The sequence below is a fragment of the Geotrypetes seraphini genome, chromosome 17 (genome assembly GCF_902459505.1).
Source record: "Geotrypetes seraphini chromosome 17, aGeoSer1.1, whole genome shotgun sequence".
NCBI lineage: Eukaryota > Metazoa > Chordata > Amphibia > Gymnophiona > Dermophiidae > Geotrypetes > Geotrypetes seraphini.
The window spans coordinates 4,813,486-4,828,661 of NC_047100.1; the positions used below are offsets into that span (position 1 = coordinate 4,813,486).

General features: G+C 43.8%; 1 protein-coding gene across 5 annotated transcripts in view; it reads right to left on the reverse strand.

Moving 5' to 3' along the window:
- PLXNA1 (plexin A1) overlaps positions 1-15,176 on the reverse strand; it is a 529,295-nt gene that overhangs the window by 445,314 nt on the left and 68,805 nt on the right. For 2 of the 5 annotated variants that reach the window (XM_033926179.1, XM_033926176.1), the window contains exon 1: positions 3,911-4,075. The exons of 2 other annotated variants lie outside the window; for them this stretch is intronic. The gene's annotated coding sequence lies outside the window, so the exon portion shown is untranslated. Of the gene's footprint in view, positions 1-3,910; positions 4,082-15,176 lie in introns of those variants that run through there. One more of the 5 variants, XM_033926180.1, reaches the window with a different exon arrangement.

Below are 15,176 nucleotides of genomic sequence, written 5' to 3' on the forward strand. Positions count from 1 at the left end.
GTAGCTGCGTTAGGGCCTAATGCAATTCTTAAAGGACCCCAAAAGCGGCAAAACCCCCCCCCCCAAAAAAAAAAAATCCATTTCAAGGTTACAAATAATTTTTACTTCAGCTCCTAAAAGGTTTTGCTTGAAGCTGACATTTTTCACCCCTTTGCAACATTATAGGATGCCCAATTTTACACGTCTGCAGCTCATTTTTCTGCCAGTCCTGAGCAAACCACTGGCAGCAGGCAAAATGCTCTGGGGTTGATTTTTTTTTTTTTTTAGTAGTTTGTCATATCATTCACTCTGGAGGTAAATTCCCAACCCTTTTCTTAACCTCTGGGGCAAAAAAAAACAAACAATAAAAGGCCTCTGGCAGTTTGGTTTCCCATCCCCCTGACACCCGATGCTGACCGTTGTGTTCTGTTTGAGAGAAGTTCTTTTGCAAACCAATGGTTTCTTAAGAGAACAGTCGGGCACAGAGTCTATTCATAGTCTGAAGACAATCCAACAATCTGGAGAAACGGCGATAGGAATCCACACTAAACAGATCCTTGGCCAGCTTGGAATACACTCAAAGCTAAGGTTCTCTGGTGCCTTTGTAGAAGAAACTTGGTAACCAGCGATTTATTTCAACCAACACTGAATAAATTCAAGCAGCCATGCAAACATATAGATTTTTACTAGAGAATATAATGATTTCCCTGTAATATTCTGGCATTAGGCAACACTAGAAATTCCAGAAGAGTACAAAAGGTACGATCTAATCTTCTAAACGCATTTCAAACAAAAGATCCATTGTTTCAAAGAAACAAACACCGGCACCTTTTTTCCCCAGGCATTCACTGATGTTGACTTTGCCAAAGTCTATCAGAGCACAATTTTATTTGCCCTGTTTTCACTGCTACTAGCACAAGACATTAATCAGATACCGGGCAAACATATTTGAAAGAACAAATAAGTATCATTACACCTACAACGACGGACGGACGCTCTGGATTTCTGAGCCATTATAGCAAAGAGGAGTGAAAAGTTGGGCACTGCAGATTTACAGATGCGGTTACCTGCTTACGCCTCAGCTCCTAAGTCAACCTGTTCATAGCCCCCTTCCTCAATGCCCCAGCAGCTCCTGCCTCCTCTAAGCCTTGTAGGTAACACATTATACTCAATGTCTTGGAACCGAAGAGCGGTGCAGTGAGCCCAGGGCACCGCTCCGAGAAGACCTGGTCAAGAGCTTCAGATTTCGAAGCAAGATGCAATTACATTTCCAGCTTCATTTCAAGGCTATTTCTTCAAAGGGGGGGGGGGGGGAGAACAGATTATTCCTGCTAAAATTTTAAAATTGATCTTTCATGTCATCAATGCAAGGTAGAAACAGGTGAGGACCTGATAAAGGCACAATTCCCATTTGTAATCCTCAAAGTTTCAGCTCCCAATTGACCATAAAGAGTGAGAAACCTTATAAGCAGGAATCCATGAGACCTGGTTCTATTAGGTAAGGTCTCTGGTTGGTGAAGAAAAGCCACGGAGAGCCCACAAAGCAACACCTTTCCCAAGTTCCTGGATTTCCGGCTCATCATATTAACTGCCTCTAAACATATATCATAAAACTACGTACTTAATTGATTTGCAAATTAGAATTAGGACAGAGAAAGGCAAAAAGGAAAATACAGACATGTGACACTTGGGAACCATTGACAGAATTCTATCAGTACTGGTATTAAAAAAAAGAAAAAAATTTGGCTCTGCAGGTTCCCACACTTTCTCTTGGATCATCATAAGAATTTTGCAAAGATGTAAGGCCAAAAGTCCCTTCTTAAAATGTGAAACATGTGACTATCTGTACTCACACCCCAGTCTTCACATCTCAGAAATCCTCATTGCCAGGAAAGCAAAAGAACCATCTAGACTTTTCCCAAATATCAGCTTCCCCAATTTCCAGTTTCCTGCTCTATTATCAGTTTGTCATTAAAAAAATGCACACTTTTTATAAAATAGATTTTAAAAGGGCTTATACTGTAAGACTTTCTCAAAATCTCCCTGTTATAGCCATACTGTCTGCCAAGATTCCCACTGGGGGGAGTGAGGGTGTAATAAAGAGCTTTGCCCCCCCCCCCCCACCACCCCCGGTAAGGAATGGCAGAACAGGGGAGCTCTCAACCCGTTTAAACGTTAACATCTCAGTAGGGACTACATAAAAACAGAATCGAATAAGGAGCATTTTGTTTGTTTGGTTTTCAACTGCAAAATTAATTATGCAGACTGTGCTCTGGCTGGTGGATGCTTGCAGCTGAATCTGCCTGGCCTGGGCCAACCCACCAGTGAAGCTGGAGAGTGGGGCCAGGCAGGATCAGCGGCTACGATGAGGGATAGACGGAATCACAGCCCACGATCCTGCAGGAGGAACTTTTCAAGGGAAAGAACCTCCTGGGGGAAATACCACTCTAATGCCAGCCCAGGCAGCTTCTGCTTGCTATTCCCTGGCATGTTGGCATTTTCCCCACATCCATCTAACCGGTGCAGCTGAGCCTTCTAGGGAACATTCAACGTCTTGCAGCCCATCTCTTTCATGAGACAAAACCAGGCGGATTGCTACCAGCATGCAGAAAGTTTTGCTTTCCAATTAGGCTTAGGCTATGGGTCATGACCAGCTCTCCTACCCCTTCCCCACCCCCAATACATTCACCCACCCTGCTGCCTTCCCGAGGCATGTACAGTGTGCATCAGAATGCACTTACAGAGGAACATGCAAGCAGCACTTCTTCCCCTTATTAACCAGTCCATTCACACACACATACATGTAATGCTAGCAGAGAAAGAGACTAGGGGGAGGGGTCTGTAGAAATCCACCATCTCCAGGCTGAGCCGCCTTCTTTATCAGAACGAATGTGCATTTAAGTATGTAACCGCACATGTGTGCCAATGGCCACGCTGCATACAAAAAAATCCCTTACATGCCTGTGCATGCTGCCAAACTGGGTGGGAGAGGGAGAAAGAACCCAGTCTGTCACCCACGAGTCGCCTCCCCCTCCAAAAAGAAACACCTCGCTACTATAGTGATAGTGGAAGGGGAAGAAAATGGCATTATTTTCATAAATCATTTGCATTCCTCCTTTTTGCACCTTCGTCTTTGTGTGGTTGGCTTCCTGCAAGGCTCCTTATATGCAATTAAAACAAATCGAAATACTGACACTTTGCATCTCAGCTTCACCTACACACGGACTGGCATTACAATATACCCCAAAATAATAGCAAGGGAAAGCAGAGAGAAGAGAGACGCAGTCACAAAGTTGTTCAACTCCAGATGGTCCTCGAAAGCGGTTTTAAGGCTCGGCAGGAGAAGTAGCCACTGCATCAAAACTAAAGCAGTTTGTAAACGCATTGGCAGCCCCCCCCCCCCCCCCCCCAGGGAGATTCTTTTATATCAAAAGCAAATAGCTAACGGGGTGAGGGGCAGAGCGACCACCCGCTTCTCCAGCCTCCCCATATCTCATGTTTTAAAGGCCAGAAGGAGCAATGCGAAGTGGAAAGCAAAGCACCTCCATCCATTTTCCCCTATAAAAGAGATGAGCAGAATACTGAAGCATCCTCTCTGGAAGAAGAGCCATAAAAGGCTACGCACTGCAGGCTAGTAACAAAGGGTGGGGAAGAAGCCCAGGATCCCTCCACCCATCCAGAGCCCTTGCCTCAGAGTTTGCCCTCTTTCACTCCCAGGGCAGGCTGCACGTTTTCAGTCGAGACTCTGCAGCCTTTCCTCTTCGCCTGGGTCCGGATCATTGCATCCTCCTCGATTTTGTCGCATTTAAAGCCCCCCCACCATACAATTTCCTCGCCTTCCTACTTTGTGCTTGGCTGCAAGGGAAAAGCAACGATGCCCAATTGCAAGAAAAGTGCCCGGCCGCCACCGCCACAGCCCCCGGCTACTTACGGCGAGAAGCGGGCGCGCGCGCCATCCTCCGGCGCCCCGAACTCCGGGCTCGCCCTCCCGCGCTCCACCGTAGCCGCCGCTCAGCATGAATGGGATGGAATGCGGCGCAGGCTTCCCAGGGCAACTCCAGCCTCGCTCTGGCTCCCCCCAGCGAGCGCGAGGCGGCGCGCGGCTCGGCCTCTCACCTGCAGCTGGCGCCCGCGAGGGAAGGGGCGGGGCCCGCGCGCCTCCTCCTCTTCCAAGGGCGTCGAGCGTCCGCCAGCGCCGCCCCCGCCGCAGCCGAGTCTTCCAAACCCAAGTTGACTCTGACATCTGACGGCCCTTGCATGAAGTTTCCTCGCTCCTCCACCTTCAATACAAGCCCTGCTTGCTCCCAATAACAGCAGCCATGGCTGAATAGGAGGACAAGGAAAATGAGACAGAGCAACCGAGGTCACATATCATTTACAATCTTATATGGTAGAGAATTTAGTGACTTTTTTAATTCTTATATTACTTTTATATTAATACAGAATCATAGCACCACTTTTCGCCATTGATGTACTTTGGCTGTCACGTAGGGGGGAGCAAAGGATAAAGGCCGTTAAATTGGTAATTAGGGGAAGGGGATAAACTCGGAATTAACAGTAGTATACATGGGGTTAAATTCACTAACCTTCGCTTGATTAGCATACAATGAAAGCAGTGCATGCAAATAGAGCTCATGCATATTCATTGGGGAAATCCTGAAAACCCCTCGAGGAGGGACTTTGACACCCCTGATCTAGATCTTGCAAACTATCCTGAGGCACGGCGGGCAAACAGCAGTCCACAACTGGAGAGCACCCGGAAGTGTGCAGAAGTTGATAGGTTCAACTTCCACCAACAGAGAATGAGAGCAGTAATCAGCCTCCGTAGGCATCACAATAGTTTCCTTCCATCAGTTTTTAAGTAAAAATACGAGATAGCATTTGTTGATGAAAAAGAGCATTTCTTTTGGAATCAAATTCACAAATAAGGAGAGGCCCGAAGATCACTTCATTTGAAACAAAGATAACATGACGGCAGATAAAGGCCTGAATGGTCCATCCACTCTGTTCATAAGTTATACCCATTAAAAAGTACATTATTAAATTAACTTGTCTCTTCTTTGATATTTCTGAGCCATAAACTAAAGTCCACCTGGTATTGTCCTAGACCAGGGGTAGGCAATTCTGGTCCTCGAGAGCCGGAGCCAGGTCAGGTTTTCAGGATATCCACAATAAATATGCATGAGATAGATTTGTATCTCAAGGACGCACTGCATGCAAATCCATCTCATACATATTCACTGTGCAGATCCTGAAAATCTGACCTGGCACCGGCTCTTGAGGACTGGAATTGCCTACCTCTGTCCTAGACTGTCGTACTGCAGGGATAACCAAAAGTTTTACAAGGCTGCCTGGACGGAACTTATACATTGTGACTTAGGCCATCTAAAAACAGGTCTAAGTGCCCAGAAGGTATCCTAGTGATCACATAACCACTGCAGACACAAAGGAGAGACCCCCACACACTCACCCAGTGATCAATGGCACCCCCCCCCCCACACACACACACACACCACCATAAAAATCAGAATAAAAACATACATACCTGCTTCCAGAACATTTGGCATAGGAAAAGTCTAGTAGAGCTGCACAGAGGTGGCTTAAGTAGTCTGGGGGATGGTCAAGTTAACCATAGAGGGAAGGACCCAGGCCCATAAGCCACTCTAACCACTGCATTCATGATGAAAAATGCGAGTCCACCAAAAAACAAACCAACAACCCCTACTTTACTGCTGCACCTGAAGCCATAAGGGTATTGAGGTTGTAGACAAGTGGGCATAGTAGGTTGGGGGGTGGTTTCACCATGACCTGCTAGGGAGTTGCAATGAGATGTTTATGTAGCAAGCACCCTTTTTATGAAGTTCACAGCAGTGCCCTTTAAGGTGCCCCACTACTCTGTTGCCAAGTCTGGGTGGCCAGTCCATCACATTGCTGGCCCCTCCCACATTCAAAAGGTCTTGTTCTAGGCGTTTGGGACTTGGATAATTTTTGAGGCAAGAATGCGGTATAAAGATGGACGACTTGGTGGTCTGGATTAGAGAATGACACGGTGACAAAATTCATCACCGTTCCCGTCCCCGCGGATAACCGCAGGAAACCATCTTCATGTCATTCTTTAAGGAGAGAGGAAAGAATCAGAGTATAATTGGACACAACCACTGACCCGCAAGCTTTGCTTTGAAGAATGCTGGGGTAGAAGGACTGAGGCTGAAACAGACACTACAGAATGACAGTCTCTGGTATCCAGAGCAGAAATTGTGATGTCATAATGCCTCATTCCACCAGTGCCTAAGAGCCAATCACATCAGTGATGTCACAATGGCTTCATTATCCTTGGCTCCCATAAGAATCAGAGTATGAATGGCCACAACCACTGACCCGCAAGCTTTGCTTTGAAGAATGCTGGGGTAGAAGGGCCAAGGTTGAAATAGACACTAGAAAATGACATGGGATTATTTCCCGTGGTTATCCGTGGGGACGGAAACGGTGATGAATTTTGTCACCGTGTCATTCTCTAGTCTGGATGATCAAACAGCTGAACGTAGAAGTAGGCGATTTAAAAAATATATATTCTGGACGTATTTTTCAAGAATGGACTTTACACACTGTTGAGTTTGGGCGACTAGCGTCCTAGGCCCAAAATAAACTTAAGACAGTTTTTTTTAATTATTATTATGCCCCTCCATTTGAATTAATGCCCATTCTAGCAAGTGGCTGCGGTCACGGTTATCTCCCTCACATGACGGCACGCACTACCTGCGTATTATGGGTGGTTATCGGCATGTAATTCATCTTGCAGTTAGCGCATAACCCTGCATTTGTTTAGAATTAACATTCACATTTTCATAGCCTGCACTGCCACTCTGGACGAACTGAAGTGGAGGAAGAAATCTTTTTTCTAAAGGGTCCCACAGCGACAAGAGGGCACCCGCTGAAACTCATGGGGGGAAGATTTCATGGAGACACCAGGAAATACTTCTTCACCGAGCGGGTTGATTGATCAATGGAATGGTCTTCCATGCCAGGTGGTCGAGGCCAGTAGCGTGATCGACTTCAAGAATCGATGGGACAAACAGGTAGGGGTACCACAGCGTTATGCTTTAAAAAAAAAAAATGGATACCCCAGGTAGGGGGACTAGTCTTGAGTGGGCAGAATTGTTGGCTTCCAGCCCTTATCTGCCGTCATACTCTATGTTTCTATGTAATAATAAAAATATACATAAAGTGATAAAATAAAACTAAGAGAAACAACTTCATCATAAAATTCACAGCAAGCATTTAACCTTTGTTAACATACACAATCCACTGAAAGGGGCCACTGTAGAGAAGTGATCCCAAACAAAGAGGCAACAGACCAGGCTTCCACAACAGAATCAGAGCCCTCCACAAAGCACACCATGCGGAGCCAATCCTTGGACACAGGAGTTAAGAATGCAATAAACTTTATTTCAGAATATGAAAGCAGGCACTGAATTTTGTGTTTCGGCAATGTGAGCTTTCCTCAGGGGTCCTGTTTCTCCTACAGACGCTGAGAATCGTGCCTTGAATGTTTTGGGTTTTGTGTAACATTGGGGGCACCTCGGTGGACATTACATCTTGCATAATGAGACTCCACTCCTGGTCCCTCTCGGTACAAATGAAACTAAATGAATCAAAAACAAAATTACTCTGGCTCGGCCCAAAGTTAGAACACCTGCCCACCATCTTCACACTACCCACAGGCGCTGCTCTGCACCTTGAGTTCTCAAGCAAGGTCCTTGGCATCACTATTGATTCTTCTCTCTCCCTCAACGACCACCTCAACTCCTTGGCAAAATCATGCTTTTTCAGCCTCCACATGCTGAGGAAAGTAAGATCCTACTTTCGCCAAAAACATTTCGCCGTCCTCGGCCAATCCATCATCCTCTCCAAACTTGCCTACTGCAATGCCATTTACTTATGCCTAACAAAAAAAAGTCTTCAAAGACTCCAGGTTTATCCAGAATACTGCAGCCAAGTTGATCTTTGAAAAATGCAAATCTGACCATGTCTCCCCACTCCTATCCAATCTTCACTGGCTCCCAGTGATTTCCTCCAGTAAATTATCCAAACCTTTCTTAAAACCAGCTACGCTATCCGCTCTTACTAACCTTTGTTGCCTCCTACTCAACCAGTCAGTCACTTAGGAGCAACTTAAAAATCTTCTTCCATGCAAAATCAATTGCACATGTGCTAATTTGTAGATTAATGAGTATACGATCAATTTGCACGGCATTAAGTTCCAATGTGCCCAGAAAAAAAGTTACGAAAAAAAATGGGTGAAACAAATTGAAAATAAAAAATCTAGAAAAACCTAAAAATGAACCACAAATCTTTTGGTTTGCACATTCCTACTATGTAATGATGTGTCTTTCTGTCTAGTACGAGTATGTTCAAGATACTGTACTTTCAAATATATGTTTTAATATAACATCTGCTTTCTCACCTGAACAATAATATCCACAAGAGGGCATTACGAAAGGAAACTGTTGTTCCACTATTACTTTTCACCTGATCAATTTCAAATTGTAACATAATGCCACCCCCCCCCCCCTTCCCACACACACACACTCAGAATTTAAGAAGTCAGTAAAAGAGGGTGCTGAAAAGTTCTCAGCCCAATCAACTTCCTAAATTCTTTTCAGATCATTGATTGAAACATATCCACGTCATTCTCTTCTTGGCTAGGCCGAGAACTTTGCAGGACTCCCTGGTAGTGTGAAGAGTTTCAGTGTCTCGTAACCAGAGCCGAGATTGTGGTGTCACAATGCCTCACTCCACCAATAAGGGCCAAGCTCAGTGATGTCACAATGCCTCATTCCACCAATAAGGGCCAAGCTCAGTGATGTCACAATGCCTCATTCCACCAATAAGGGCCAAGCTCAGTGATGTCACAATGCCTCATTCCACCAATAAGGGCTAAGCTCAGTGATGAATGGCTTGATTGTCCTATACTTGGCTCACTTTTATTACATACAAGGGGGTGTTGAGAAGTTCTCAGCCCAAGCAACCAACTTCCTAAATTCTGAGCATTAGTTTGCCACTGTAGCTGAAAAGTGTTATCTCGGCAAGAGGGAGAATTAGAAGTCCTTACGCATGCGCAGATGCAAGCTCAAGGCAGACCGGAAGATCTTCTAGGCACCAGCATGATCTGCGCCTGCGTGCCGGTGCCAGACGGGGAGGGGGGTAAGTTTAAGTTGTTCGGGCGGGGGGGCTAGTTCGCACGGGGGGGTGCCGGTTGAAGCGAGGGGGCTTTTGCGAGCGGGGGGGAGCAATGCTGATTATCGGGGGTGGACGTATCAAAGCGAGTTTCCATTATTTCCTATGGGGAAACTCGCTTTGATAAATGAGCATTTTGGATTACGAGCATGCTCCTGGAACGGATTATGCTCGTAATCCAAGGTACCATTGTAAATGAAAAAGGATGGGTAAAGAGACAAAAAGTTAGGGAACGTTACCCACTTAATTTCTACTTAACAGTGTTCCTTGTCCAGATATATTCCAGAGTGAAGTCATGTGATTTTAATTGGGTCCTTAAACAGCCAACTTTTTAGTAAGCCTTTGAACTTCTTAAGTAATTTTTCTTCTCTTATGTTGAAAGGAAGCAAGTTCCAAATTTGAGGAGCTGTAACAGAAAAGATCATATCCCTCCTTGAATAGACGATTTTTAATGAGGGAATTACTAACAGAGATTTTTCTTCTGATCTTAGAGATTTTACAGGGGTGTATGGAATTAGAAATCTTTCTAAAAAGGCTGGAGCTTTATTTACTAATATTTTATGTGTGAGTAAGGCTATTTTGTAAGTAATTCTATGGTTTGCCGGTAGCCAATGATTTTCTTTTAACAAGTGGGGTTACATGATCAAATTTTTTTTTCTTTTCATGACAATTTTTATTGCGGTGTTTTGGAGAATTTGTAGTCTACGTATTTCTTTTAAGGCAGTCCCTTTGTATAGGGCGTTTCAATAGTCAATTTTAGAAGTGACTAGGGAATGTATTAAGATGTTTAGTGATGATTTATCGAGAAACGCAGACAGTGATCTAATTAATCTTACCCTGTAGAAACAAGTTCTTACCAGTGAGCTAATTTGATTGTGGTAGTTGAGCTTTTGGTCTGATAACTTTACAGCACTTCCCTGACATTTTTCTATGCAAGAGTGCATGACTTTCCATCTATTAAGGGATGTATTTACAAACAATTTTTGGGCAGAATCCTATCTTATCATGCCGGTATATGGGATAAAGCAAAAACGCTGTTGTATAATAAAATATAAAGATGTCTGTCCATCTCACCCCTTCCAGCCTTTCAACTGCAACCTAAAGACACCATTGTATTTGATTGTACAACAGCATCTTTTGCTCATATAAGTGGATCTTTTTTTGTACTTTTAAATGCTATTTGTAAACTCAAACAGTTGCGATGATTGAAGAGTGAATTTCAGCCTTTTAAGCGTATGGCAATTTCTGGCGTTTGGTCTGATAAACTAATTCCTACTTTGAGCACTGTTTGTGGATATGCTGGTGAATATGTATAAATGATAGAAACATAGAAATAGACGGTAGATAAGGGCCACGGCCCATCTAGTCTGCCCACCCCAATGACCCTCCCCTACCTTTCTCTGTGAATAGATCCCACGTGTCTATCCCATTTGGCCTTAAAATCAGGCACGCTGCTGGCCTCAATAACTTAAAGTGGAAGTCTATTCCAGCGATCAACCACCCTTTCAATGAAAAATAATTCCTGGTGTCCCCGTGCAGTTTCCCACCCCTGATTTTCCACGGATGCCCCCTTGTTGCCGCGGGACCCTTGAAAAAGAAGATATCTTCTTCCACCTCGATGCGGCCCGTGAGATACTTTAATGTCTCGATCATGTCACCCCTCTCTCTGCGTTCCTCGAGTGAGTACAGCTGCAACTTATCCAGCCGTTCCTCGTACGGGAGATCCTTGAGTCCCGAGACCATCCGGGTGGCCATTCTCTGGACCGACTCCAGTCTCAGCACATCCTTACGGTAATGCGGCCTCCAGAATTGCACACAGTATTCCAGGTGGGGCCTCACCATGGATCTATACAATGGCATAATGACTTCAGGCTTATGGCTGATAAAACTCCTGCGTATGCAACCTATGATTTGCCTTGCCTTGGATGAAGCTTGCTCCACTTGATAGTGAGAGATATTACAGCCACGTCTTTCGTTTTTGCCTTATATAGTCAATGATATTTATTTAGACATTGGCGGTTCAATCTTTGTTTCCCTGTATCGTGTGGATTTCTGGTATATGTGATAAACATTTTGGTAAATTTTATATTAAGTTCCAACACCTATCTAGCATTTAGAAAATTGTTAAAACATACTTGTTTGGTAAATTTTTTAACTAATGAATTATAATTCACTGTGAATGTCCAGTATCTTTACTCTGTAAGCATCTTGTTATGTTCTTATTTTCATTTATGTCTGAAGCAAATTTCCTTATGTATCTGATTTCTGGTGACCTACATAATTTGCATTCCCGTCGACTGGATTAAAAAAAAACGGTGCACTCGGGGGAATTTATTTCTGTATCCAGAGCTCTTCATGAGCTTCAAGGAAATTATGGAGGAAAAGATAAAGGTGAATACTACTTCATTATGGAAGCTTTTGATTTAAGCTAGATCCCCTTTGCGGGCCAGTGTGGGAAGGGGCAGATGCCAGGCACTGTGTGGTACCCATAAGTAGACTAGGAACAGCACATAGTGAAACCAGTAGTTCCCTCTCTGAATGATATTTTCTTGTTGGTATAAACATTGTGAAAACTGAGCTCCTTTGCTTGAGGAAGTACCAGGCAACAGTTTAGTGTGCCCTAAAGAAGCTCTAGTTAATCACAAGACAGACTTAAGCTTGTTCAGTTTTGTTTAGAAACCAAGGCACTCCTCACAATTGCTTTTGAGCAGTTTTCAAGTCATGTGAGAGAAAACTGTGCCGTGTCATCTGATCTGTCCATCTGAACAGAGCCTTAATAAAACCCACAAATTAATTAGGCCCAAAAAGTCAGCAAATAAAGTGAAGCAGGGCCCTCTGGCTTCTACCCTCATCTGATTAGTGTGAAGCCATTTTTCAGCAGGATTCAAGTTGAAAAGTGCCAGAACATCCCAGCCATAAACATTCTTTTTACCATTCTCCCTTTCCTCAAAAGCTGAGCTCCAAATGAGCATACCACCTTGTTTCTATTCTCCACATCTCCCCAAGCCAGCTGAAGCCAACCGCAGTGTGACCAGAGAAAAGGGAGATTCGCCAAATGAAGTAGACCCCCTCCAAATGCCATCCACGTAGTTAATAGTCAAGGAGAGTGATGCAAAAAAAGCAGACCTGCTTCCACTAACATTGGCAGCCGCTGAAACACTAAAAGGCCAGAGGCAGAAATCAAATGAGGCTCTAAGAAACCATGTAAAACTGTTCCCTCCTGGTCATAGATCTTTGTATACCCATCTTCTGTGACTACACATGTCATCTTTTTTTCCCGTTTAGCAAATGAAATGAATGATTGTGCCTTTGCTTTCTTCATCTTTCACCTGGTAACTGTTTCATGCATTATCATGGGAAGTCATCACAGGGAAAGAACTTGTTTTGGTTTTTTTTGCGTCCTGTCATTTTTGTGGATAGTGATGCATAAAGCAAGACACTGCCTAGATTTTCACAGCATAGGCTACGTTCAGAGAAAGAAGTGAAAGGCTTGGGGACAGGGGAAGCTCCACAAAAACAAAACTGCAGTAAGGGAAGGAAAAACCCAGGTTACAAGACTCGGCCGTGGTTCCTACCTGCTATAAGTTATAAACATAGAAAATGACGGCAGAAAAGGGCCATAGCCCATCAAGTCTGCCCACTCTAATGACCCACCCCCCTCGACTTTACCCCCCTAGAGATCCCACATGCGTGTCCCATTTACTTTTAAAATCTGGCACGCTGCTGGCCTCAATCACCTGCAGTGGAAGTTCATTCCAATGATCAACCACCCTTTCGGTGAAGAAATACTTCCTGGTGTCGCCATGAAATTTCCCACCCCTGATTTTTAGTGGATGTCCTCTTGTGGCCGAGGGTCCTTTAAGAAAGAAGATATAATCTTCCACCTTGATACGGCCCATGATATATTTAAACGTCTCAATCATGTCTCCTCTCTCTCTCTACGTTCCTCGAGTGAGTACAGCTGCAATTTATTCAGCCTTTCCTAATACGGGAGATCCCTGAGCCCCGAGACCATCCTGGTGGCCATTCGTTGAACTGACTCAACTCTCAGCACATCTTTTTGGTAATGTGGCCTCCAGAATTGTACACAATATTCCAGATGAGGTCTCACCATGGATCTGTACAATGGCATGAGTGTTTCACATCTACCCTTTCCACTCCACTCAGTATTTTATAGACCTCTACCATATCACCCTAAGCTGAAGAGCCCTGGTCGCTTTAGCCTTTCCGCATAGGGAAGTCGTCTCATCCCTTTTATCATTTTTGTCACTCTCCTTTTCTGATTCCACTATATTTTTTTTGAGATACGGCGACCAGAACTGCACACAGCATTTGAGAGAATAAAGTATGTGGGTTAAATTAAACCGTGTGTTGTTTTTGTATATCTTAGAGGAAAAAGACCATGGAAAAGAAAGGAAGTTTGTGAACTAAATTAATCCTGTGTATAGAGTGATAAAATATTGTCTGCTCGAAATAGCTTTTGAAGAAAAGGTTTCGTAAAGAGTTATTGTATTGTTCTGACAAGCTGAAGAGAGAACTGCGGTGTTTGGTTTGAAAAGCTCTTAACTGAAGTATTGCAAGAGAAAGAAAGGCAGAATGGTGGAGGGAGGGAGGATACTTACCTGTAAGAGGAATTCTTCATGGAGAACAGGACAAAACAGCCACACAGGTGTTCAGGTGAGAGAGCCAGAAAAGTCTCCCTTTGGGGATCAAGGACTGCATCAGGGCAGCTCTGTCCGGAGACAGGGTGTGGCCAAAGCTAAATGAAATGGACAGGGTGGAAAGTCTTCCAAGGTTACCATTTATTTAGTTAGTTATTTAAAAATATTTCTAACCCACCTATCAAATCTAGGCAGATAACAGAATCGCATACAAAATCATGTTTAAAATACAAACATAAAATCACAAAGTCAATAATAAAAGCATACGTCATTATTAAAAGCAAACAATCACAAAATCAAGGATAAAAACAAATTCAATAACAGCTGATAAATGCAAAAAAAAAAAAAAAAAAGCAAAAAATGCTCTGAATCACACTGCTGCAAAACTAGTTTCCAAAAAGCGCTCAAACAGTACAGTTTTCACCGCCCTTCTAACCTGTAACAAAATATTCGATTGGCGAAATGACAACGGCAAACCGTTCCACAACGCCGGGCCCTGCGCGGAAAATACAGATTTATGGTTCCCTGTAAGTCGCACAGCAACTAAAGACGGAATTTTCAGTTTCAAACTATCTGATGACCGTAGCTCAAAGCAGTTACAGGGGAAGAGACTGTCTACAGACAGCGACATTACAGAGAACTTTTGAAATTACATTAGCATGTTAAGCTTAGTCAAGTTTATCTGGAAGTGTTTTGGAAGTACATCAAGGCTGAAGTGGGGTCACAGAAATTTGTCAAAGAGATGAGTTTTGATTGACTTCCTAAACGTTTGGTACGAAAGTGCGTTTGAGATGAAGTTGGTTAAACATTTGTTCCATTTGCCTGCTTGGAATGATAATGTTCGATTGAGGTATCTCTTGTAGGCGAAGCCCTTTAGGGATGGAAAAGCGAACAAAGTAGGGAATTCGAATTGATGAGACAGATAGTTTGGGGATGAACCTGTCATGGTTTTGAAGCAAAGGCAAGCAAACTTAAAAATGACCCTTTGCTTCCACAGACAGCCAGTGTAGTTTTTGTAATACGGGCTTACATGGTCCGATTGCACCAGTGCAACCATTAGGCAAAATGTAAAAAAAACACAAGCAAATAGCACAGGAGTAAATATTCAGCCTGCAAAGATCTGTGATTTTTTTTTCACCGCCATGTCTCAGCACTGGCATTGATTATCCAGATACATGTGGCCAGCTGGCACTTAACTGCTTGACTGCCAATATTCCAGATTGGACTGCTATTTATGCAGGCTTATTTGGCCAACTAATGTAACTAGTTATGTGCTGACTCCGCCCTTTGACCTCCCCC